The sequence below is a fragment of the Dendrobates tinctorius genome, unplaced genomic scaffold (genome assembly GCF_039654945.1).
Source record: "Dendrobates tinctorius isolate UK_male_01 unplaced genomic scaffold, ASM3965494v1 ptg000409l, whole genome shotgun sequence".
NCBI classification, from domain to species: domain Eukaryota; kingdom Metazoa; phylum Chordata; class Amphibia; order Anura; family Dendrobatidae; genus Dendrobates; species Dendrobates tinctorius.
The window spans coordinates 585,741-610,828 of record NW_027362073.1 but is presented as its reverse complement, the minus strand read 5'-3'; the positions used below and the strand labels follow the sequence as shown (position 1 = coordinate 610,828).

At 44.8% G+C, this 25,088-nt stretch overlaps 1 protein-coding gene across 5 annotated transcripts in view; it reads right to left on the bottom strand.

Moving 5' to 3' along the window:
* Positions 1-25,088, bottom strand: part of LOC141076464 (uncharacterized) — a 165,149-nt gene that overhangs the window by 66,908 nt on the left and 73,153 nt on the right. For all 5 annotated transcript variants that reach the window (XR_012227496.1, XR_012227494.1, XR_012227495.1 and 2 more), the window contains exon 2: positions 8,420-9,583. The gene's annotated coding sequence lies outside the window, so the exon portion shown is untranslated. The remainder of the gene's footprint in view (positions 1-8,419; positions 9,584-25,088) is intronic.

Sequence of the window (25,088 nt, the reverse complement as noted above, 5' to 3'; positions counted from 1 at the left end):
CCTTGGAAGTATCTCCCTTCCACGTGACCGCCCCAGCCTAGTCAACTTGCATCAGTGGCGATTATGACACACGGTGAGAGAATCCACAGAACGCCAACCTGAATGTTTCCCAGGACAGTCCAACGCAGGGAATTCACCAGCGGGGATAGGGGCATTCCTTTATCTAGTGAGAACTGGCTTCTGTCCCATGTTGAGAGGACCGCCCTCTGCAGTTCCTGAGAGTGGAACTGACTCCATCTCACACGGAGGATGAAAGATGTCACCAGATCCAGAATCTTCATTGCTTCCCTGATAGAGCAGCTTTTTTTGTGAAGTGGTGAATCCTTTCTACTATCCCCCTCTGTCTTCTGGTAAAAAGGATGTTCTTAAATGGGTGGGAGTCTAGCAAGACCTCCAAAAATCTTGTCCTCTGCTCTGGGACCAAGTTTGACTTCTCCCAGTTTATTACCCATCCTAGATTCTGCAGCGTGGAGATTGACGTCTGACAATTGGAGCTCTACTTTGGAATTGGCCTCTATTAAGCAGTCATCTAAATAAGGTATAATTGTGATGTTGTGATTTCTCAGATAGGCGACCACTTCTTCCATTAGTTTGGTAAACACCCTGGGGGCTGAGGCAAGGCCGAAGGGAAGGCACCAAAACTGGAAGTGACGGACCTTTACCGGAACTCTCAGGGCAAACCTCAGATATTTCTGGTAGGACTTGTGAATCGGGACGTGATAGTATGCACTATTCATATCCAAAGTGCACATCACCATATCCCTGTCTATTAGGGGTATCATGGACCTTATGGACTCCCATCTTGAATCTCTTGTACCGGATGTATTTGTTTAGAGGCTTGAGATTTATTATTGTCCGGGTTTCTCCTGAAGGTTTTTTTTTTTTTTTTTTAAAACACACACACACACACACACACACACACACACACACGGAAGAGGCTTGAGCAATGGCCTCTGCCCCTCTCCTGAGCAGGAACCAGGACTATAGCCCCAATTCTCAGGAGGTCCTGAATGTCCGACCACATTAAGGAGGTTAAGGGAAGGCAGTGGTTGGTTATCAAGAACCTTTCTGGAGGTAGAAGGGAGAACTCTATCTTGTAACCCTGCAATACCCATGGATTCTGAGCTACTTTTTCCTATACTCCCAGGAACCCACTTAGCCAACCCCACATTCTGATGGCGTCTGTTAGCTCATTTTCGGGTTTGCCTCTGGCTTCTGGTGAGGGTTATGGAGCTGGCTGTGCTGACAGAGTAGTGAGTTCTCTATCTGGACTCCCTCTGTTGGTGAAGGGAGGTAATAAAGCTGATCTAAATGGCAGAGACCGGCCACCTGAGGAAGAGGACTGCGATTGGACATCAGGAGTTTGATTGGATTTAAGGCAGCCGACTCCCTAGTTTCTTGCTGGTGATTTCTCCTGACTGTGGCTTCTGGTTTCCAGTTTGGTTCCTGCCTTCTTAAAGCTAAGTTTTCTCTGCTATTGTTCATATGAGTTTTTGTCTGGTTTACTTCGTTTTTGTGTTCAGCCAGCCCTGGCTGGGACTGGGCTGAATCCCCATTTTGTCTCTGATCAGCGGATCTCTTTTGCTCTGTCTTCAGAATATACCTGAGTGCGGATATAGGGAATTGAAGTCTAGGGACTTCAGGGCCTTTTTCTATCAGACGTGTTGGACATTTTTTGGCAGGGTTTTTTGCGTGATTGCAGACAGGAGCTTTTCTTTCCTGTCCTTTCTAGTTAGTGAGGGCCCCATCGTATGCTCAGCCTGTCTTTCTATCTGTTTTGTTTTCATCTTGTTTCACCGACAATACATGTTGGGGGCTGTCTATTGCTTTGGGGTCTGCTCTGGGGCAGTTTAGATTTTCTTTCTTTAGGCTTATTTAGTTCTCCGGCTGTGACGAGGCGTCTAGGACCACCGTAGGCACGCTCCATGGCTACTGCTAGTTGTGTGCATAGGATCAGGGGTCTGCAATCCGCTAGTTACCCACCTCTCCGGTTTTCTGGGCTTAGCTTGCTTTTTGTTTTTTCCTCCTCGGTGACTCATTCATAACAGGCGTCATTTTCTACGGGAGACAGCCTGAAAAGATGGAATCTCTACATCTCCCTCCTTTGGGGTAACGCCATCTGTCTTCCCCTTTCCCTTGTAGTCTGACTTCTGACTAGGCCGCAGTCCTATGAAAGGGCTGGTACTTTGGCCTTTCTTCCGGGAACCCTTTTTTATCTGAGGCTTTTTGTAGAATGTCATCTAGAATGGGCCCAAACACTTTACCCCCTGAGAAGGGGATAGCACAAAGCTTATTCTTAGATTGGGTGTCCCCAGACTAGGTCTTTAGCCAAATAGCCCTTTTAGCTGCGTTGGATAATGACCCGTTCCTGGCTGCGAATCGTACTGACTCAGCCGATGAGTCAGACATGAAACCAGTCACTAGCTTTAGGAGAAGCAGGCATTTAAGAATAGTGTCTCTGGGAATCTAGGCTCTTAAATGCTCTTCCAAGTCTTCCACCCATAGGTGCATAGAGCAGGCCACTGATGTGGCAGCCATGTGTGCCCGTAATATGGCTGCTGAAATCTCCCAGGTTCTCTTCAGAAGTTCATCAGCTTTTCGATCCATAGGCTCCTTCAGGCTGGAGGAGTCCTCAAACGAACTTAAAGTCCTTTTCGCCACCTTGGCCATGGGAACGTCTATTTTGGGAACATCCTCCCAGGTCTTGACATCTTTGGCATCAAAAGGTATATGCAGTCTGAAATCTCTCGGGATCACTAGTCTCTTTTCGGTGTCTTCCATTCCTCCAGGATCATAGAGCGGATGTGGGCATTAACCGGGAACACTCTACTCATCTGAGAACATAGACTGCCAAACATCTCTTCCTGAATAGAGCAAGTTTTCGGGGTTTCCTCCACTTGCATCGTATCACGCACTGCTCAGAGTTGTTCATCTGTGTCCTCGGATGAAAAGAGGTACCGCTTCCCCCTCTTCCTGGTCAGAACCATCTGATACATAGTCTTCTGAGGATATGTCAGATTCCCTCTGTCTCTTCCGAGAAACCTGAGGTTCCGACTGTGTGGTCTGCAGATCTCAGGCCCGAAATAGAAGCCTGGACCTCCTGCCTTATGATGGACCTTGTGATGGCCATTAACTAGGCTTGTTCCGCTCTGACAATTTTCGCCGTACAGGCCTCACAGAGGTGCTTCTGCCAGGTCTTGGGCAGCTTGGCCGTACAGATGGGGCATTGCTTATTCTTCCCCGATTTCTTGCTATCCTTTTTAGCAGCTGTCACAGTAGGTTTCACCCCCTAAAGTACACAGAGTACCGCTATGTGTTTATAAGTGTAGGGAAGGGGTTAAGTGTGGTAATGCTTTTAGAAGCTTACTCACGTGCCCCTGGCTTTGCTCTGAGCCAACCTCTGATCCAACCTCCGATCTAGTGCGATCCTCCATTCTAACTAACAGAAACAGTCCCTGTATGACAGTAGGGCAGGCTGCACAACGCAAATGACCCTATTTATACAATACCCTCCTGAAGAGCCGGCCTCCTGGAACGCTGACCCGGAAATCCTCTGGCCGGTCTGTAAAGGCAAGGCTGGTGCCGCTGTGTGCTGATGCCGGCCACGACCTGGAAGTACAGGGGGGACGCCACCGGAAGAGTGCATTAGGCCTGCTGGAACGCACGCCGCCTGCGACTGCGGGGAGGAGGCAGCTGGAAGACCGCCCTGGGGCTGCTACATGATAGAAGCGGCGTACGGATGCCGACCGTGACCCAGAAGCACCTGGAGGATGTGGCCGGGAGTGCCCCGCTGGAATGCCTGCCACCACAGGGAGGAAGCCTGGAGGCAGAGCATCCTGAGCCAAGAGCCTCCAGGCAGGGGGAAGCGGCTCAATCCTCAGGAGCAGCACTACCCTGAGGGACCCTGAGGGGGGTGTCATCCGCAGATCACTTGGCGGCAGGAAGGGAAAGGCTGGGCGCCCCAATCCTAGCCCATCTGCCTGGTATGGTCAGGGATAGGAGCTCCTCTCGTCGTTCCCATCTTCCATGGGACAGGAGAAACTTGGTGGTAAGGGGAGGGTCCATGTAACCTCTCCTTGTTTCCTGTCCCAATGTGAATAAGAAGGACGTCCTCCATGGTGCTGTCAAGTGGTGAACTGGAAATAGGGTCTCTTATAGAGGTGGGGGGGCTGATTTTTGGTACCTCAAAGGCTCTACCCATGTGAAATTTGACCCTCAAACCAGTTCAGCAAAATCTTTACTCTAATATGGCGCTTCATATCTTACGCGATTAGCATTGCGCCTCAAAATTAGTTTTCTACCACATATTGGTTATTAGCATACTCAGGAGAAATTTAACACATTTTTTGGATGTCTATTTGCTTATAATACCCTTGTGAAAATAAAATTGGGGCAGGAGGAGGGGGTTAAGATGCTCACCACACATCTAGCGATGTTTCCTAAAGAGTCCAATTACTAGAATGGGGTCACTTGTGGGGGTTTCCACTGTTTAGGCACAACAGCGTCTCTCCAAATGCGACATGGCATCCGCCAATTATTCCAGTATATCTTCCCTTCCGAGCACTGCCATGTGCCCAAACAGTGGTTTGCTCCCACATATGGGGTATCTACATGCTCAGAAGAAATTCCATTAACAAATTTTGGGGTCCCTTTATTCCTGTTGACCTTCCGAAAATAAAAAAAATTGGGTCTAAAGTAAAACTTTTGCAAAAGTTAATTAATTTTTCCTTCCACATTCCATGAAGCCCCTGAAGGGTTAAATAAACTTGAATGCAGTTTTGAGCAGTTTTGAGAATGGTGTCACTTTTGGGGGTTTTCTGTCATGTTGGCCCCTCAGTTACGTCAAATGTGATGTGGTCAGTAATAAAAAAATCGTTCTGTAAAATTTTATTGTAAATGAGAAAAATCGCTGGATAACTTGACTAACTTCATAACAGAAAAAAAAAAAAAAAAAAAATCTATAGGACACACATTTATCTAGATCTATACCTCAGGAAAGTCTCAGAAATTGGATCCGTTGAAGCATTCCATAATTACTGCCTCAAAGTGACACGTCAAAAAGGAAAAAAAAAAAAAAAATTGGTCTGGTCAGGCTTTGGGGTGAAGGTGTTAAAGCGAACCTGTCACCAGGTTTGGCCGATATGAGTTACAGCCACCGCCTTTCAGGGCTTACTTACAGCATTGTATAATGCTGTAGATACAGTAGGTAGGGAAAGTATTCAGACCCATTTAAAATTTTTCCCTTTGCTTCATTGTAGCCATTTGGTAAAATAAAAAAAGGTCATTTATTTTTCTCATTAATGCACACTCTGCAACCCATCGTGACTGAAAAAAAACAAATGTAGAAATTTTTGCAAATTTATTACAACAGAAAAACTGAAATATCACATGGTCATAAGTATTCAGACCCTTTGCTCAGTGTTGACTAGAAGCACCCTTTTGAGCTAGTACAGCCATGAGTCTTCTTGGGAATGATGCAACAAGTTTTTCATTCCTGGATTTGGGGATCCTCAGCCATTCTTCCTTGAAGATCCTCTCCAATTCCGTCAGGATGGATGGTGAACGTTTGTGGACAGCCATTTTCAGGTCTCTCCAGAGATGCTCAATTGGGTTTAGGTCAGGGCTCTGGCTGAGCCAGTCAAGAACGGTCACAATTCTGAAGCCATTCCTTTGTTATTGTAGCTGTGTGCTTAGGGTCATTGACTTGTTGGAAGGTGAACCTTCAGCCAAGTCTGAGGTAAAGAGCAGGATCTCTCGGTACTTGGCCGTATTCATGTGGTCCTTCAATTGCAACAACTCATCCTGTCCCTGCAGCTGATAAACACCCCCATAGCATGATGCTGTCTACACCATGTTTCACTGTTGGGACTGTATTGGGCAGGTGATGATCAGTGCCTTGTTTTCTCCAAACATACTGCTTAGAATCACCAAAAAATTCCATCTTCATCTCATCAGACCAGAGAATCTTATTTCTCACTGAGTAGAGGCTTCCGTCGGGCCACTCTGCCATAAAAGGCCGGACTGGTGGAAGGCTACAGTGATAGTTGACTTTGTGGAACTTTCTCCCATCTACCTTCTGCATCTGTGGAACTCAGCCAGAGTGATCTTGGGGTTCTTAACCTCGCTGACCAAGCGTCTTTTCCCACAACTGCCCAGTTTGGCTGGACGACCAAGTCTAGGAAGACTTCTGGTGGTCCCAAACGTCTTTCATTTAAGGATTATGGAGGCCACTGTGCTCTTAGGAACCTTGAGTAATGCAGATTTTTTGTAACCTTGGCCAGATCTGTGGCTTTCCACAATTCTGTCTCTCAGCTCCTTGGCCAATTCATTTGACCTCATGATTCTCTATTGGTCTGAAATCCACTGTGAGGTCTTATATAGACAGGTGTGTGCCTTTAAAAATCAAATCCTATCAGTTTATTTAAACACAACTGAACTCCAATAAAGGAGTAGAACCATCTTAAGGAGGATGAAAAGGAAATGGACAGCATACGATTTAAATATGAGTGTCTGAGCAAAGGGTCTGAATACTTATGACCATGTGATTTCAGTTTATTTTTTTTAATAAAATTTGAAAAAATTTCTACATTTGTTTTTTTTTCTGTCAAGATGGGGTGCAGAGTGTACAGTAATGAGAAAAAAAATGAACTGGTTCATTGCAGCCATTTGATAAATTCAAAAGAGTGAAAAATGTAAAAGGGGTTTGAAGACTTTCCGTACCCACTGAAAGCCCCTGATCGGACCTGAAAGAGAAGAAAAGTTTTATTATACTCACCTGCGGGGCGGTCCAGTCCAATGGGTCCAATCTTCTTGCCAATCTCCTGCTTGCTTCATGGATTCCCAGCATCGCGCTCCTTCGCAGGTGTACTTATCAGCCCTGTTGAGTGCAGAGCAAAGTACTGCAGTGCGCAGGCGCTAGGTCTCTCTGACCTTTCCCAGCGCCACCTGCCCACTGCACTACTTTGCTCTGCACTCAACAGGGCAGATAAGTACACCTGCGAAGGAGCGCGATGCTGGGGACCCATGAAGCAAGCAGGAGGGCGGCATCGAAAGAAGATAGGAGGCACTGGAATGCCCCGCAGGAGAGTATAATAAAACTTATTTTTCTTCTCTTGCAGGTCCGATAAGTTTTATTATACTCACCTGCGGGGCGTTCTAGTACCTCCTTTCTTTTGATGCCGCCCTCCTCCTTGCTTCATGGGTCCCCAGCATCGCGCTCCTTCGCAGGTGCACTTAACTGCCCTGTGGCATGCAGAGCAAAGTTCTACAGGGCAGATAAGTACGCTTGCGCAGGAGAAGTCAAAGCAAGCAGGAGGGTGGCATCGCAAGAAGATGGGACCCATCGGACTGGACCGCCCCTCAGGTGAGTATAATGGGAAAAGTTATTTTTCTTCTCTTGTATGTACGATTGGGGAATTAACTATAGCATTATACAATGCTGTAATTAAGCCCTGAAAGGTGATGGCCTTAACTCTTATCGGCCAAACCTGGTGACAGGTTCCCTTTAAAAGGATCGATATTGACTTTAAGAATTTCTACTTCCAATAGTTCAAAGAGAAGGCTGGTAGTGCAATAAGAGACTGCGCTGCTGTGGTAGAATTCAAGATATCTTTATTGCCAACGCGTTTCCTGAGCCAGTCCCAGCTCACTTCATCAGAACATGCCCTGATGAAGTGAGCTGGGACTGGCTCAGGAAACGCATTGGCAATAAAGATACCTTGAATTCTACCACAGCAGCGCAGTCTCTTATTGCACTACCAGCCTTCTCTTTGTACCAAGTCCTTGGACCTCGTGCAGACTGCTGCAGCTGTTTTATGCGATTATAGGTGTTGTGACTCTCACAACCCTATCAGGTGAGCCTAACACTTGCTGTGCACTCATCTACTTTCCATACAGACCTACGCATTGGAAGCGCCCTGTCTCCCCCTTTACTTCCAATAGTTGGCACTGGAGTTCAAGTCCTCTCTCTTAGGCTATTTGCATTTTTAACTTCATGAAAACTCGTGCCCACTTTTACTTAAGTGATTTCTAGAGACAGAAAAAAAAATGTGTTAACTGTCACATCATTTTTACATTACAAATGCATTTGAGGGGAAAAAAAAAAAAAAGAAAAAAACAAGCTGAATCTGCACCAAAAAGCAGAGATTAATATTAAATATTTTGGTGCAGACACCTACAGAAAACAAAAGTGTCTTCCCACATAAGAACAGGGCCCTAATAATGATCATTCAGTAAAAGTGGTGGTTAAATCATTGGGCCTCAAAATCACTCCCTAATGTTACCCATAACTGGATGCTTTAGTTCACAAAGCTCTCTCTTACCTGTGCAGCTCTGCTCAATATTGTAGAACATTATGTGTTAAGTGATAAGGGGAAAAATCAGACAAGGAAAACATTTCAGTGAAATAAAAAGAACTTACTCAAAAGCAAAGAAGAGCCCACTGGTGACCAGGATCAAGATCAGGGTGAGGTAGAAGACTCCAGTTTGCCTGGCCATCATAATCCTACCATTGCAGAAGAACTTGTTCCTCCCGGGAAAAACTTCCCATTTTCGCGTTACGACAGTTTTCTTCTTGCCAGGAGACTCCATGGGGGATGTTCAGTGAGTGTTATTTTCACTATAACCACACTCCTTCAAAAGGCCCACCTCCTGGAGTCATCAATTGGAGAGCTGTGTCTGCAAATATGAATGTATAAAATCCTGGCGGGCGATGAAGGCAATCCAACAAAATAACGTTATTCCAGACAAGGAACCAAACACTCAGCATAGAGTCAAACTTAGCTTATTTCCAATTTTCTGATCACCATTTTGCTGATTAGTTGCCAGGGCCTTTATGCCAGAAGGTCCCTCTAAATTCCTATCCACTATATGGGTTTTCAGATGCTTGTCAACCAGTTAGCATAGGCATATGGTTAAGGAGGAAAGCAGCCCAACTGAGACTGAGTGTAGAGAACTCCACAGGCAGTTCCTTATATTTTGCTTACAATGTCTTTTTCCATTGGCAGTCATATGAGTGGCAAAATAGACAGCTTAACTTCAAAGGGCCTAGTACATTCTCCTCTCCACACATCACATGGTTTCCAATATGCATTCACCACTACAATTTATAGCACTGGAGGCATGCATTTATGGATGAGGATATTAGAGATTACAGGGATATAGCCTTGGAAACCTTAATCACATCGAGTCTATGTAGTAATCCAGATAAGAAGCAAAAACAAAAAAGTTAACTAAGGGAGCAGAGCAACTTGAATCTATGGTAAAACCACCTTTCGCCGAGAGACTTGTGTAAAGAAAAAGCTTTTATTTAGGTTGCTTCCTGTTACACTACAATCCTCTCCCTTCTGTAACTGATTAAGAACAGTCATACTGGAGGACATAGCAAAAAGCTTTCAGACACTTCAAGGTTTCATGTCCCTTCACAAATCTTGTGTCTATAGACAAGGAAGTTACACAGCCCACAGGCAAGAGGCCCGTGTGAAGGGTATCACAATGATCCACAGGTATCTTCTGCCCTCCACCACCAGTCTACACAATCCTTCAGGCTAGCTTCTAACACCAGGCACATCCATGTCTTGAATAACTATGGGACAGAAAAAAAAATTATTTTTTTCACACAATTTCACCTATACATTTTAGGCCGATTCAACATGAGGGCTTGTTTAAAGGGAACCTGTCACCTGTTTTGGACGCCATAAGATGCGGCCACCGCATTTCAGGGCTTATCTACAGCATTCTATAAAGCTGTAGATAATCCCCTATTCGACCTACAAGAGAAGAAAAATAAGGCTACGTTCACATTTGGTTATATGTGCGCAGCGTATCTGCATGTGCAAACATGCCAAAACGCATGCTAGCGCAGCGTTATTATCCACATCAGCTTACGCATGATGCCAAAAAATGAGTTATTTATGCGCATGCGTTCGATAGGACAATGCTATTCCAGAATTTCCTTGACACAAGCCACGTCCAATGGGCGCGTCTCATGGAAATTCTGTATTTAGACCCTTGTACAGATGTACGTATTGAACGGATGCGTACGCATGTCCTTGCGTACTAATGCATTCCCATAGACAGTAATGCATTGTTTCGACACACTTCATCCGCATGCGTATGGCTGCGCATAATTGACGCCTCAAAAAATGCATGTTGCTTTCGCCGCACACTGTGAAACGACGCACGTGTACTGAACACATCCGCAAGCAAACGCATATTCCTGCACACACCACATTAAAGATATGTACGCATGCGGATCTGTGTGTATCAAACACTGCGCACAGATACGCAAATGTGAAAAAAAAATGCCTAAGTTTTTTATACTCAACTGGGGGGGGCGGTCCGCTCCGATGGGTGTCACAGGTCCGGGGACACCCATCTTCTTGCTGCGATGCCACTCCTCCTGCTTTTGCATCGCTCTCCAGCATTGCGCTCCTATGCAGGCGTACTTCTCTGCCCTGCAGTGCGCAGGCTCTGGGTCTCTGACCAGTCCAGGAGCCTGTGCCGTGCACTACTTTCCTCTGCCCTCAACTGGGCAGAGAAGTATGCCTGTGCAAGAACACAATGCTGGGGGAGGGATGAAGCAAGCAGGAGGGCGGCATCGCAAAAATATGGGAGGCGCTAGACCCAGACCTGAGACACCCATCAGACCAGACGAACCCCTTGGGTGAACATAATAAAACTTATTTTTCAGGTCGGAGCAGGGGTTTATCTACAGCATTATAGAATGCTGTACCTAATCCCTGAAAGGTGGTGGTTGTATCTTATGGCGGCCAAAACAGGGGACAGGTTTTCTTTAAAAGTCACTTGTCTTGTGGCATGCACTGACTGGCATAAAGAAAAATTCAACAAAATGATGAGCATGATTCATGAGTTTCATCCAGTCAAAGTCTTTATTTTTAACTTTGACCTGCTGTGCTACAATTACACCAAGGCTACTTTCACACCTCAGTTTTTTTTTTACGTCAGTCACAATCCGTCGGCTCGACAGGTCCGTCGCAGATTGTGAAAAATTGATGCGCTGGATCCAGTGAAAAAACAGAACTGTCGCATCAGCTTTTTCATCCGTTTCTTTGGAAACTCTAGGGGTTAAATTTAAGGCAATATTCGGGGAAAAAAAAAAAAAAAAAAAAAATTGTGTGGGCTCCCGTGCAATTTTCTCCGCCAGAGGGGGAAAGCCAGTGAGTGAGGGCAGATCTTAATAGCCTAGAAAGGGACCATTTTTTGGGTCCCCCGGCTAAGAAAAAAAAAAAAAAAGTAAATGCAACAACCAATTGAGTTTTTTCCCCACAGAGGATTAAAATAAAGCATATGGGATAACATCTTCGAAGTGATTGTCAAATATAAATTTATGTTCCTTTGCAGACTGGAAAAGAGAACCTGGATATACTATATTTTCTTGGCTCCTATAAATTACATTGTTTTGCTGAGCCCTAAATTCAACATGTAGTTCAAAATTAAGTTATCTACAATATGTATGGATACTATTACCTATTAAATCACTAGCGCTCATGATCTGATGGTCCTACACACTCCATTTAGGGTACTTTCACACTAGCGTCGGCCGACGTACGTCGCAATGCGTCGTTTTGGAGAAAAAACGCATCCTGCAAAGTTGCCCGCAGGATGCGTTTTTTCTCCATAGACTTGTGTTAGCGACGCATTGCGACGTATGAGCACACATCGCATCCGTCGTGCGAAGGATGCGTCGTGTTTTGGCCGCCGCGACGCACACAAAAACGTTACATGTAACGTTTTTTGTGCGTCGTCTCAGTCACTTTCGACCGCGCATGCGCGGCCGAAACTCCACCCCCTCCTCCCCAGACATTACAATGGGGCAGCGGATGCGTTGGAAAAACTGCATCTGCTGCCCCCGTTGTGCACAACGTGCGACAGTACGTCGCCCCGACGCAGGGTGATGGCCGTCGCACGACGCTAGTGTGAAAGTAGCCTTACCTGCAGCGATGATGTGCTGCACATAAAGATCAGGTCTGCAGCCAATCATACACCTCAGCAGCAATTCCAGTAAGGCCTCTTTCACACTTCAGTTTTTTGCATCAGTTATAATCCGCCAAAAGGACGGATGGCGGGACCGTTGTAGAACTGATGACAACGGATGCCACCCGTCCGTTTTTTTGACGGATCCGACAAATGAAGATTTTTAAAGGAATCGCAGCCGAGAAAGAGAGAAAGATTTTTTTTGTCCGGCACCCAGAAAGAATTTCGGGTTAAAACAGTGTCTGGAGGATCCGCCAGAGAAAAAAACGTTGCAAGCTCCATTTTGAAATCTTTGAGGAAGGTGACGGACAGCAACTTTTGGCGGATCCGCAAAAAAAACGGATGCAACGGACGGCAATCCGTCACAATCCGCCAATAATGCAAGTCAATGGGGAAAAAAAACGGATCCTCAAAAAAAAAATTGCAGATCCGTTTTTTTCAAATCCTGGCGGATTGTGACTGATTGTAAAAAACTGAAGTGTGAAAGAGGCCTTAGTCAGCCATTGACACGTCATCATTGTAAGAAAACGGAATAAAGACCGTCTGGAACCCAGGCAACATAGTCACTGGAATGGAACGCAGGATATACACACTACCGTTCAAAACTTTAGGGTCACCCAGACAATTGTGCTTTCCATGAAAACTCATACTTTTATTAAATGAGTTGCCAAATTAATTTAAAAATCTAGTCCAGACATTCACAAGGTTCGAAAAAAAGAATTTTATTTGAAATTTTCTCCTTCAAACTTTGCTTTGGTCCAAGAATACTCCCTTGCAGCAATTACAGCATTGCAGACCATTGGCATTCTAGCAGTTAATTTGCTGAGGTAATCTGGAGAAATTTCACCCCATGCTTCCAGAAGCCCCTCCCATAAATTTGTTTGGCTTGATGGGCACTTTTTGCGTACCATACGGTCAAGCTGCTCCCACAACAGCTCAATGGGGTTGTGATCTGGTGACTGCACTGGCCACTCCATTACAGATAGAATACCAGCTGCCTGCTTCTTCCCAAAATAGTTCTTGCATAATTTGGAGGTGTGCTTTGGATCATTATCCTGTTGTAGGATGAAACTGGCTTCAATCAAGCGCTGTCCACAGGGTATGGCATGGCTACGCCTTCCTTATTCAAAATCCCTTTTACCTTGTACAAATCTCCTACTTTACCAGCACCAAAGCAACCCTAGACCATCACATTACCTCCACCATGGTTGACAGATGGAGTCAGGCACTCTTCCACCATCTTTTCAGTTTCCCTGCGTCTCACAAACGTTCTTCTGTGTGATCCAAACACCTCAAACTTGGATTCGTCTGTCCATAAACACTTTTTTCCAGTCTTCCTCTGTCCAATGCCTGTGTTCTTTTGCCCATATTAATCTTTTCCTTTTATTACCCAGTCTCAGATATGGCTTTTTCTTTGCCACTCAGCTCTGAAGGCCAGCATCCTGGAGTTGCCTCTTCACTGTAGACGTTGACACTGGCGTTTTGCTTGTACTATTTAATGAAGCTGCCAGTTGAGGACCTGTGAGGTGTCGATTTCTCAAACTACAGACTCTAATGTACTTGTCTTGTTGCTCAGTTGTGCAGCGGGGCCTCCCACTTCTCTTTCTACTCTGGTTAGATCCTGTTTGTGCTCTCTTCTGAAGGGAGTACTACACACCATTGTAGGAAATCTTCAGTTTTTTGGCAATTTCTCGCATGGAATAGCCTTCATTTCTAAGAACAAGAATAGACTGTCGAGTTTCACATGAAAGTGCTTTTCTTCTGGCCATTTTGAGAGTTTAATCAGGGTGGGGAATCTTTTTTCTGCCAAGGGCCATTTGGATATTTATACCATCCTTCGGGGGCCGTACAAACTCTGCCCACAAAGTACATCCTGACTGACACTGGTTTCATGATTTAATCTTTCATTGCATGCCCTTCAATGTTCAGTAGTTAACACTGCGTGTGTGTGCTAACAGAGCAAGAAGAAATTAATGAGATTGTGGCAATCAAAATAGAGCTCCCTCCCTGAGAATCTGCTCGGGAGCCTGATAAAAGGTCATTGAGGGCCGTAAATGGCCCTGGGGCCTGAGGTTCCCCACCCCTGGTTTAATGGAACCAACAAACGTAATGCTTTATATTCTCAACTAGCTGAAAGTTAGGTCAGGTTTATAGCTTCTCTAATCACCCAAACTGTTTTCAGCTGTTCTAACATACTTGCATAAGGGTTTTCAAGGGTATTCTAACCATCCATTAGCCTTCTTACAAAGTTAGCAATCACTAAGTACCATAAGAACACTGGAGTGATGGTTGTTGGAAACGGGCCTCTATACACCTAAGATATTGCATTACAAACCACACATTTGCAGCTAGAATAGTCATTGACCACATTAGCAATGTATAGAGTGTATTTCTGAACCATTTAATGTTAGCTTCATTGGAAAAAAAAAAAAAATGTTTTTCTTTCAAAAATAAGGAAATTTCTAAGTGACCCTAAACTTTTGAACGGTAGTGTATACAAGAGTAAATGTTGGTTTTCATGATAGTAGGGAGCTATGTGGCTTTTCCTGCACTGCTGATGATGTCCCACAAATGGATTTGAGGGGTCAATATTGATAAAACCATTTTAGTTTGCGGTATAAAACCTACGAGTTTCGAGATCAAACCATCTTCAGGATACAAGTATACAAATAAACTCTAATTAGCACTGTTTGCTCCCCAGCTCCATTGCTTGTTTTCATGATTTAACATTTCTGCAACTTGTTTAGTTAACCCCTTAACTACCCGACAATTTGTTTTTTGCTCCCCTTCTGCCAAGAGTCATATCTTATTTTTCTGACCATATAGCTGTATGAGGTATTGTTTTCTTGAGGGAGTTGTACTTTTCAACGACACCATTCATTTTATCATATAGCGAACTGAAATTCTGCAGTGAAAAATTGCAAAAAAGATGCAATTCCACAATTTTTTTTTACTTTTCATGTTCACAATCTGGAAAAACTGAATTGTCAGTATGATTCTCCAAGTCAATACAAGTAGGCAAACAAGCAGTTAATTTATTTTAGTGTTAAAAAAATGTAAAAAAATAAAAGTTGTTTGTCAACACTTCCCAAGATCCATAGCATTTCCATTTTGGGATGTTGGTACTAATATTTTGCAGCCTGAGCTGATGCTTTTATTTATACCATTTGGGTTAGATAAGATGTTTTGATCACCTTTTATTGCAATGTTGCAGTAGCCAAAAAAAAAAAAAAAACACGCAAATCTGACATTTGTTTTTCTTCTTTATTGTTACGCTGTTTATTGATCAGATTAACTTATTTTATATTCTGATAGTTCAGAAGTGTCCGATCTTAGTGATAACAAATGTGTGTATTGGTTTATTTTTAATGGGGCAAAAGGGGATAACTTGAACTTGTTCTATAAAGAAAAAGGTTTACTGTTTACAATAGTCCCCTTAGGAGACTTGAAACTGAAATCATCTGACTGCCGTGCTGTATGACCATGTATAGTTGTGTGAAAAAGTATTTGCCCACTTCCTGATTTCCCATTATGCATATTTGTCACATTAAAATGTTTCAGACCACCAAACAATAGTTAGCCAAAGATAACAGAAGTAAACACAAAATTAAGTTTTTAAATGAAGGTCTTTATTATTAAGCCCTTATCGACCACCAATACACCTTTTAACGGCGATGGCTAAGGGTATTCAAGCCACAGCGCCGAGAATTCACGGCGCTGTGGAAAAAGTGTATAGCACCCCCCAGAGACAGAATTTCTCAGGGGTCTCAGCTGCCAGGGGTAGCTGAGACAACAGAGCGCATGACTGGGTCGGTTTTCACCGATCCCAGGGTCGAGATCGCCGTTATTAACCGTATAACTGCGACCAGTAAAAAAAAAAAAAAAAAAGTCCAAAGTTGTCATTTAATTTCATCTTCCCATAAGAAAATGGCGGATGCATGCGCAGTGCGCCCGCTGACATCTGCCGGCTGGAACCTGGCAACAATAGGAAGATTTTTACTATTTGTTCATTTTAGTCACTGTGATAGACCCTATCAGTGATTAACAAATTGGTAAATAACCTCCCCCCTTTCTAACCCCCTTAGTTAAGGAAAAATAATGGACTAAATAGATTTTCATTTTTCCATTAGGGTTAGAGTTAGGCTAAAGTGAGTTGGGCTAAAGTTAGGGCTAGGATTAGGGATAGGGGTGTGGTTAGGGTTATGGTTAGGGTTGGGATCAGGTTTGTGGCTAAGGTTATGGTTAGGGATGGAGTTAGAATTGTGGGTTTTGCACCGTTTAGGCACATCAGGGGGTACCAAACGCGACATGACAACACCATTGATTCCTGTCAATTTTGCGTTCAAAACGTCAAATGGCAGGGGGCGTGGCTATGTAGCGGCCAGTGAGGACATGTTTCTCGGGAGCTCCAGCCATCCTGTATACATCCAACCGGCAGACCCTTACCCCTGCAGCGTGTTTGCCCGTCCTCTGACCCCTCCGGACATGGGGGCACTCCTGGACCCCCACGGGAGAGCAGGGCTGGATTTTTAAGAGCCCACGGCTGCAGAGATCCGGGCGGCCGGCGGGGCCTGCACAGCGCGCTCAGCCTGTAAGAGACGCGTCACCGGGCTCCCTCGCTGCAGCGCTGGAGGAGCAGCAGGACGGTGAGAGCACATTTAGACTGATTGAGGGGAGCAGGCGATGTGTGCCCTAGAAGATTGGGCCCCGCATTCCCCTCTGTCATATTGCCTGCCCTGCCAGCACCATCAATATAGGGACCTTGATCTCTTTTCTGGCTGTTATCCCTGTGGGTCTCTCCCTGGGCTATAGTGGCCCTTGTCTGCCGCCTGGAGCTGGACACTGCCTTCCTGAGTGACGCTGCGGGTCTGCGCTGCTACTGAGATCCTGCAGCCACCATTTGATCATTATACCCATCTGTAGCCCTGACTCAGGGGGGCCTTGAGTGCACTGTTTCTAGTGCCCAGCTGTGCCCTATTGTGCTATAATGAGCCGCTCCAAGGGATCTGGAACAGCGGCCGAAAGGCTAAAGGAATATGCCAGATTAGACCATGCTGAGGGCTCAAGATCTAATAAAAATAATTCCTCACAAGCTCAGCGTAAAAGCCGCCCGTCTGAGGGTGGGGAGGAGAGTGAGCAGGAGGAATTAACCCTTAAGCAGGCGTCTGAACAACTTATGCAGGCCATCACCCTAACCAGGACATCTCTGTCTGGGAAAATAGAGGATGTATACACCGAGGTGGGACGCCTCCGACAAGCTATGCAAGCCATGAAGGGCCACATTACGGAAGTGGAGACGCGGGTATTCCAGGTAGAGGACACCATAACACCCATGGAAGCTAAACTAACAAAAGTGGCGGGCTCCATGAACACGTGGAGGCAGAAAGCAGATGACCTGGAAAATAGGATGCGTCGGAACAATATCTGAAATATCGGCCTGCCAGAGCGATCGGAGAGACAGCACCCGGAGCAGTTCCTGGAAGAATGACTTAAAACCACTTTGGGCGATGAGTTCTCCACGATCTTCGCGGTGGAAAGGGCTCACAGAGTCCCTACTAGGCCTCTTCCTCCTTGAGCCCCACCTAGACCCTTTCTGGCGTGCCTCCTCAACTGCAGGGATAGAGACGTGGCTCTACGTCTGGCGCAGCAGAGGAGTCCTATCAAGTTTGACAATGCTACGATCTCGATTTTTACAGATTTTTCAAGGGAACTCCAGAAGCAGCAGGCACAGTTCACAGAGGTCAAAAGACATCTGCAGGAGAGAAATGTGGTGTACTCGATTTACCCAGCCCGGCTCCGGGTGGTCTACGGGGGTTCTACTTTGTTTTTTATGGATCCAGCGGAGGCGGCGGAGTGGCTGCGATCCCATGGAGGGTCTGCTGAAAAAGAATCCTAACTCATCTATGCTAGTTGGTATTTTTCTATTAATCGGCGGATTGGAGCTTTCCTTGAAGACATCCAGGTTATCAACAATACCGGACACTGGGCTCAGTGATGGTATCCCCTTGTTTGTTCCGTGATGGGAGTACAGAACTCTGCTCCCACGTTGTTTGCTGTTTATTCACTTTTTCCATAGTGGTTTTTGGTATTTTTTTAGGTTATAAATCGCAGTCGACAACAATTTTAGTCTCTAGGTGATGTCCTTAGATTTTGCCTGGGAAATACTATGCACCATGTTCAGTGGAGTAAAATATGGGGTCGGAGTTAATATGTATGACATATGGAACGTGAGGGGAATAAAAACTCCTCGTAAAAAGATCAAGGTCTTCTCACAGGTCAGACAGTACCATCCTCACATTGTGGCCTTGGTGGAGACGCACCTGACTAGAGATACAGCGCGGTGCATGCAGAATCCCTGGGTACAATGGTCTGCCCATACATTCCATACCAGCTACTCGAGAGGGGTATCGCTGTAAGTACATAAAGAGGTTAGATGGGAAGCGAGGGAGACTCGGAGGGATTCTGAGGGTCGTTTTATTTTTGTCCATGCATTGATAAACACCAGGAAATGTGGTCTTATGTATTTATAATCCTCCCCCGGCTCATATATCCATTCTGCAGAAGGCAATGAGTTTTGCCCTTAACTACCCAGACGCAGATGTTATTTGTATGGGAGACTTTAATATGGTCATGAACAACCGCCTTGATAAATTGAGGTTGGATGATGAAGCGACTGGGGGGGTCCTCTCCACCGACAACTCTTATCATTTATGGGGGGTGGCGGGTGGTTGGATTTGCGGAGGGTGCGTCACCCTGAGTTAAGGGAATACACTTGCCACTCATCCACTAAACGCGCTCTATCACGCATAGACTATATATCTGGTTCTAGCGGTCTGGCAATGAGGGTGGCTGATATAGAGCATGGCAGTAGGGGGATCTCAGACCATAGTCCGGTCATTCTTAAACTCAAATATGGGCAAGTAAACAGTGGGATAGCTTGAAAGTTGAATCCTTTCTGGTTAAAATTAATAGGGTCTCCTGACAGAACGATTGATCAGTTGAATTGCTTCATCGCGTCCCACCCGGAACCTCAAGATATTAATTAATTTTCGGATGCCCTTAAGGCATACCTGAGGGGCTGTTTGTCCTCCACAATCTCTTATATTAAGTGGGTAACTGCAAGAAAGGATGACGAGGTGGAGCAACGACTGAAAGACGCAGAGGCAACATATGTATCTAACCAAACTAGCGGGAACAGGACTGAGTGGCTGGCTGCCCAAAGGCTATATACTCAACATGTGGATACTAAATCTAAGCGCAAATTCTTCACCACCCCCCCCCCCCCCCCCGACAATCCTATTTTGAATTGGGGAACCAGACGCGCAAATTCTTGGCCTATCTGGTGCGCCAACATAACACCTCTAATACAATATTACAGATTCGTAGGGTGGAAGGTACACTGGTGTCTTCGACCGAGGAGATTCTTGGTTGTTTTCAGGACTACTACAGGTCACTATATGAATCTAAAAGTGACTGACACTTTGGGATGTCTAGACTATTTGTCAGATATATCATTCCCCGCATTGGATTGAGCAACGGGCCCTTATGGACACTGTGTTCACCGCAGAGGAGATAGATAATGCTATAGAAGATATGGCCTCTGGGAAGGCCCCTGGATCCGATGGGTTCCCTATTGAACTATATAGGAAGTATCGGGATATATTGACGCCACTTTTGGTGAAGATATTTCGGGGAATATGGGAAGGGAATTCTATGCCTGAGTCCTTTTATGGGGCTAATATAGTGCTTCGGAAGGAGGGGGAAGGTCCCTTTAGAATGTGGATCCTATCGTCCCATTTCGCTAGTAAATGTGGACTATAAAATTTTCACCAAGATTCTAGCTACCGGACTGAATTCAATTATACTGAATCTCATACATCCAGATCAAACGGGTTTTATGCCTGGTAAAAGCACTTCCATTAACATCAGAAGAGTCCAGTCAATAGTCCAATATAGCTCCCGTGAGCCAGATAACAAATGGGCATTGGCATAGTTAGATGCTGCCAAGGCTTTTGACTCTCTTGAATGGCCTTTCCCCTCCGCATGTTTGCAGAGGTAAGGCTTTGGCAGTAGATTTATAACATGGATCAAAATATTATATATGAAACCTAAGGCCCGTATTATAATAAATAATTCTATATCTGAGTCTTTCACGTTGCATAGGGGAACCCATCAGGGTTGCCCTCTTTCCCCGGCCCTCCTCGCCCTTGCGCTTGAGGCATTAGCAATACGCATAAGGTCCTTCCCTAATATCCGAGGAATAGATATAGCAGGTCGGGTAGATACCATAGGCCTATATGCCGATGACATGGTGATATTCTTGAATGATGTGGAGGAAACTTTGCCACAGGTGATATCCCTTATAGATTCAGTAAATATTCAGGTTTACATATAAATTGGGAAAAATCTGTCCTGCTACCCCTTTCCCCATGACCCAGCTGGAGGCTCTCTCCTCACTGTCTATTGTATCTAGTTTTAAATATTTGGGTATCCACATCTCTAACAATAGTACAGTCATGGCCAAAAGTTTTGAGAATGACACAAATATTATATTTTCACATGATCTGCTGGCCTCTGATTTTTATGTGTGTTTGTCAGATGTTTTTATCACATACAGAAATATAATTGCAATCATATTATGAGCAGCAAAAGGTTATATTGACAGTTAGAATGAGTTAATGCAGCAAGTCAATATTTGCAGTGTTGACCCTTCTTCAGGACCTCAGCAATTCTCCCTGGCATGCTCTCAATCTTCTGGATCAAATCCTGACTGATAGCAGTCCATTCTTGCAAAATCAATGCTTTTATTTTGTCTGAATTTGAAGGTTTTTGTTTGGCCACCCGTCTCTTGATGATTGACCACAAGTTCTCAATGGGATTAAGATCTGGGGAGTTTCCAGGCCATGGTCCCAAAATCTCTATGTTTTGTTCCCTGAGCCATTTAGTTATCACCTTTGCTTTATGGCAAGGTGCTCCATCATGTTGAAAAAGGCATTGTTAATCTCCAAACTGCTCTTGGACAGTTGGGAGAAGTTGCTCTTGGAGGACATTCTGGTACCATTCTTTTTAGTCATGGCTGTGTTTTTAGGCAAGACTGAGAGAGAGCCCATTCCCTTGGCTGAGAAGCAACCCCACACATGAATGGTTTCAGGATGATTGACAGTTGGCATGAGACAAGACTGGTGGTAGCGCTCACCTGGTCTTCTCCGAATAAGCCGTTTTCCAGATGTCCCAAACAATCGAAAAGGGGATTCATCAGAGAAAATGACTTTACCCCAGTCCTCAGCAGTCCACTCCCTGTACCTCTTGCAAAATATCAGTCTGTCCATGATGTTTTTCCTGGAGAGAAGTGGCTTCTTTGCTGCCCTCCTTGAGACCAGGCCTTGCTCCAAGAGTCTCCACCTCACAGTGCGTGCAGATGCACTCACACCTGCCTGCTGCCATTCCTGAGCAAGCTCTGCACTGCTGGTAGCCCGATCCGCAGCTGAAACACTTTTAAGAGACGGTCCTGGCGCTTGCTGGTCTTTCTTGGGTGCCCTGGAGCCTTTTTGGCAACAAGGGAACCTCTCTCCTTGAAGTTCTTGATGATGCGATAGATTGTTGACTGAAGTGCAATCTTTCTAGCTGCGATACTCTTCCCTGTTAGGCCATTTTTGTGCAGTGCAATGATGACTGCATGTGTTTCTTTAGAGATAACCATGGTTAACAGAAGAGAAACAATGATGCCAAGCACCAGCCTCCTTTTAAAGTGTCCAGTGGTGTCATTCTTACTTAATCATGACAGATTGATCTCCAGCCCTGTCCTCATCAACACCCACATCTGTGTTAATGGAGCAATCACTGAAACGATGTTAGCTGGTCCTTTTAAGGCAGGGCTGCAATGATGTTGAAATGTGTTTTGCGGGATAAAGTTCATTTTCTAGGCAAATATTGACTTTGCAAGCAATTGCTGTTAAGCTGATCACTCTTGATAACATTCTGGAGTATATGCAAATTGCCATTAGAAAAAATGAAGCAGTAGACTATGTAAAAATTAATATTTGTGTCATTCTCAAAACTTTTGGCCATGATTGTACGCTTGATCTACAACTTAATGTCCACCCGTTGTTGGAACTAGTTAAAGCTAAATTTGCGTCCTGGAGTAGGCTCCCATTATCTGTGGCTGGACGTATTAATCTGATTAAAATGATATTACTCCCTAAATTTAGCTATTCGCTTCAGCACAGTGCGGTAGCGGTGTCCAAGTCCTTTTTTGTCAATCTTAATTCTTTGGTCACGTTCTTTATTTGGGGGAAAACTAGGCCCAAACTTAAATTGTCCACTTTACAAAGACCAAAGAAGGGAGGTGGGGCAGCGTTGCCAGATTTTTTTCCTATAGTACTTAGCTGAGCAGGCTAAAGCTTTAAATAATTGGATGCCGGGTAATTGCCTCCCTAATTCTGAAAGCCACCTGCTTCACACGCTGCACAAGCGGATTGCCCGTTAGGTTTCCTTGAGTTGGAAAAAACTAATGTTCCACGTCTGTTACCCCTGCTCCTGCTGGCACGATTAATATGGAGACAAATTAAGAAGGTAATAGGGTTTAAAGATGTTATAGCTGAAATGCCCCTGTGGAGTAATAACTATTTTCCGGAGCTACTGAATCACCCATCCGCCGTTTTTTGGACTCAGCGTGGCGTTTCTTCAGTGGGAGACTTGTATGACCAGGGGACCTTAAAGTTTTTTTGAACTATTACAGGTCACACAAGATATTCCAAGATCTCAATTTTATCGCTATCTGCAGCCGAGATCGGCTCTTCAATCACATATGAGGGATAGGGGTGTGGACCGTACTATTTCATCTTTACCTCTGATAGGAATCATTAATTCGCAGGGTCCCCAGGGTCTCATATCCTCTTTGTACACATACATGCTGTCAGTAGGGGCAGAATCGGCCATAAGCTCTATTAAGATGAAGTGGGAACGACTCATCCCTAATACGCAAGGAGAGAAGTGGGAGGAGATTCTGGAGTCTCCGATTGGAGTAATCGCCATCTATTAATAACAAAATGATACAATTATATATAATAAATCAATCATATTCGACTCCGGTGCGACTCTTTAGGATGGGTCTGCTTCAATCATCAGAATGTATGCGATGTCACTCGCCAGATACGGATTTTATTCATATGGTGTGGCAATGTCCAACTATCCTACACTACTGGAAAGAGGTGACTACAGTACTGACATCCCTGGTGCAGACCCCTGTCCCTCTAGAGCCATTGGTCTGCTTGTTTGGGGTGTGGGAGGAGGAGATATGGGATCGCTATGCTGGGGTCTTCTTGCGCGAGACACTGTTTATGGCACGGAAGGTGCTGGCACTGAGGTCCTTCCCTTAGATTTTGGATCAACTTGGTGAATTCAATTGTTCCATACGAGCGCACGTTATAACAAAACAGGGGATGCCCGGGTAAATTTGAAAAGATCTGGGAGAGGTGGAATTCCTCTCCCCTCAATTTGCAAGACTGAGACATCACATGCAACACAATATGATACAGGAAACTAGGCTGCGGAAATAGTGGGTATTAGTTGACGTAGTGGTAGTTGTAGTTTAGGAGTTTTAGTTAGTTCCTACTGTTGCATGATATGACAAGGTTTGTGAAATTGGATTGATATACATGTGGGGAAATACATAAACAATTATCCTTTACATATGCTTGGAAAGAAATGTACATATTACCTTGTTTACCTATAAGAGTATGCAATTTCTTTGAATTATATTTTACTATGGACGGAAACATGTGTGCTATGTATAATGGCTGTTATCATAAGCCATTGTGTATGTTGTACATTCTTTGTACTCTGATGTTTAATAAATGAATAAAAAAAAAAAAAAAAAAAAAAAAAAAAAAAAGTCAAACGGCAATCCTTCCCTTCCAAGCCCTGTCGTGCGCCCAAACAGTGGTTTACCTTCACATATGGGGTATCGGCGTATTCAGGAGAAATTGCACAAATTTTGTGGTTCATTTTCTCTTTTTACACTTGGGAAAACTAAGTGTAAATGAAGTAAAATAGTTATTTTTTTCCTTCCACATTACTTCAGTTCCTGTGAAGCACGTAAAGGGTTAATAAACTTGAATGTGGTTTTGAGCACCTTGAGGGTTGCAGTTTTTAGGCTGGATTCACATTTGCGGTTTTGTCCGCAGCGTTTCGGCCGTATACATCCGCATGCGTCGCGTTTTCCTATCTTTAACGTTTTATGCGTTCATATGCATTCGGACACGTTTGACAACGCATGCGTTCGGCTTGTGCGGCCAACGCAAGATGTTGCAATTTTGGTGGCGGCAGTTTGCCGCCTATAAACGCATACGGAGTTTATCGCATGGTTGTGTGATCATGGCCTACAGTGCATTGTTTAACCCTTTTTTATCCCTCTTCACAGTTAAGTCAGAACCCTTTGGCTTTCAATGAAGGTTCGCTTCAACAAGGACCTCAGTCAGGAGAACCAGGTTCGCAGTGGTGGTGATGCAGCAAGGATCCGTAAATATAAATACCACCAAATGCTGGCTTTCCTGAGGTCTGTCCTTGCACAAAGAACGTATTTTTTGTGTTGTATCCCATTGTGTTGTGTTCCCTAAACTGAATTTTTCTAGTTCACAGGAGTTGGCGCTTGTACAATAGTTTTTTGTGGTAGTAATGTTTTTCTTTTCTTTTCACAGAACATGGAGCAGCACCCTCAAACCTGGGTCATCCTCTGGAGCGGTCCTTCAGCGAACAGCCTCGGAGCAGTCCCAGCCATTCACCAGCGATGCGGCAAGTAGGCCAGCGTCACAGGCTGGAGTACAGGCGGCTGGTCCTGCAGGTCTTCCCTTGTCCCAGGCCTCCTCCGCCTCTTTATGTTTGGTCTTCCTAACAGCGGAAAAAGGCCTCAGATAGGAAACTCATGCCCGAGTTTATACACTTGAGCTCGGTTTTCCAGGATGGCCTAAGATAATGGTAGATAGACTGGATAGTGGTTTAAATCATATTGACCCTTTTCCAGTCTGTCCACCAGCGCCTTGACCGTCTGGAATCTGACATCTAGAGACCAGCTCATTTTTTTTACGGCCATAGAA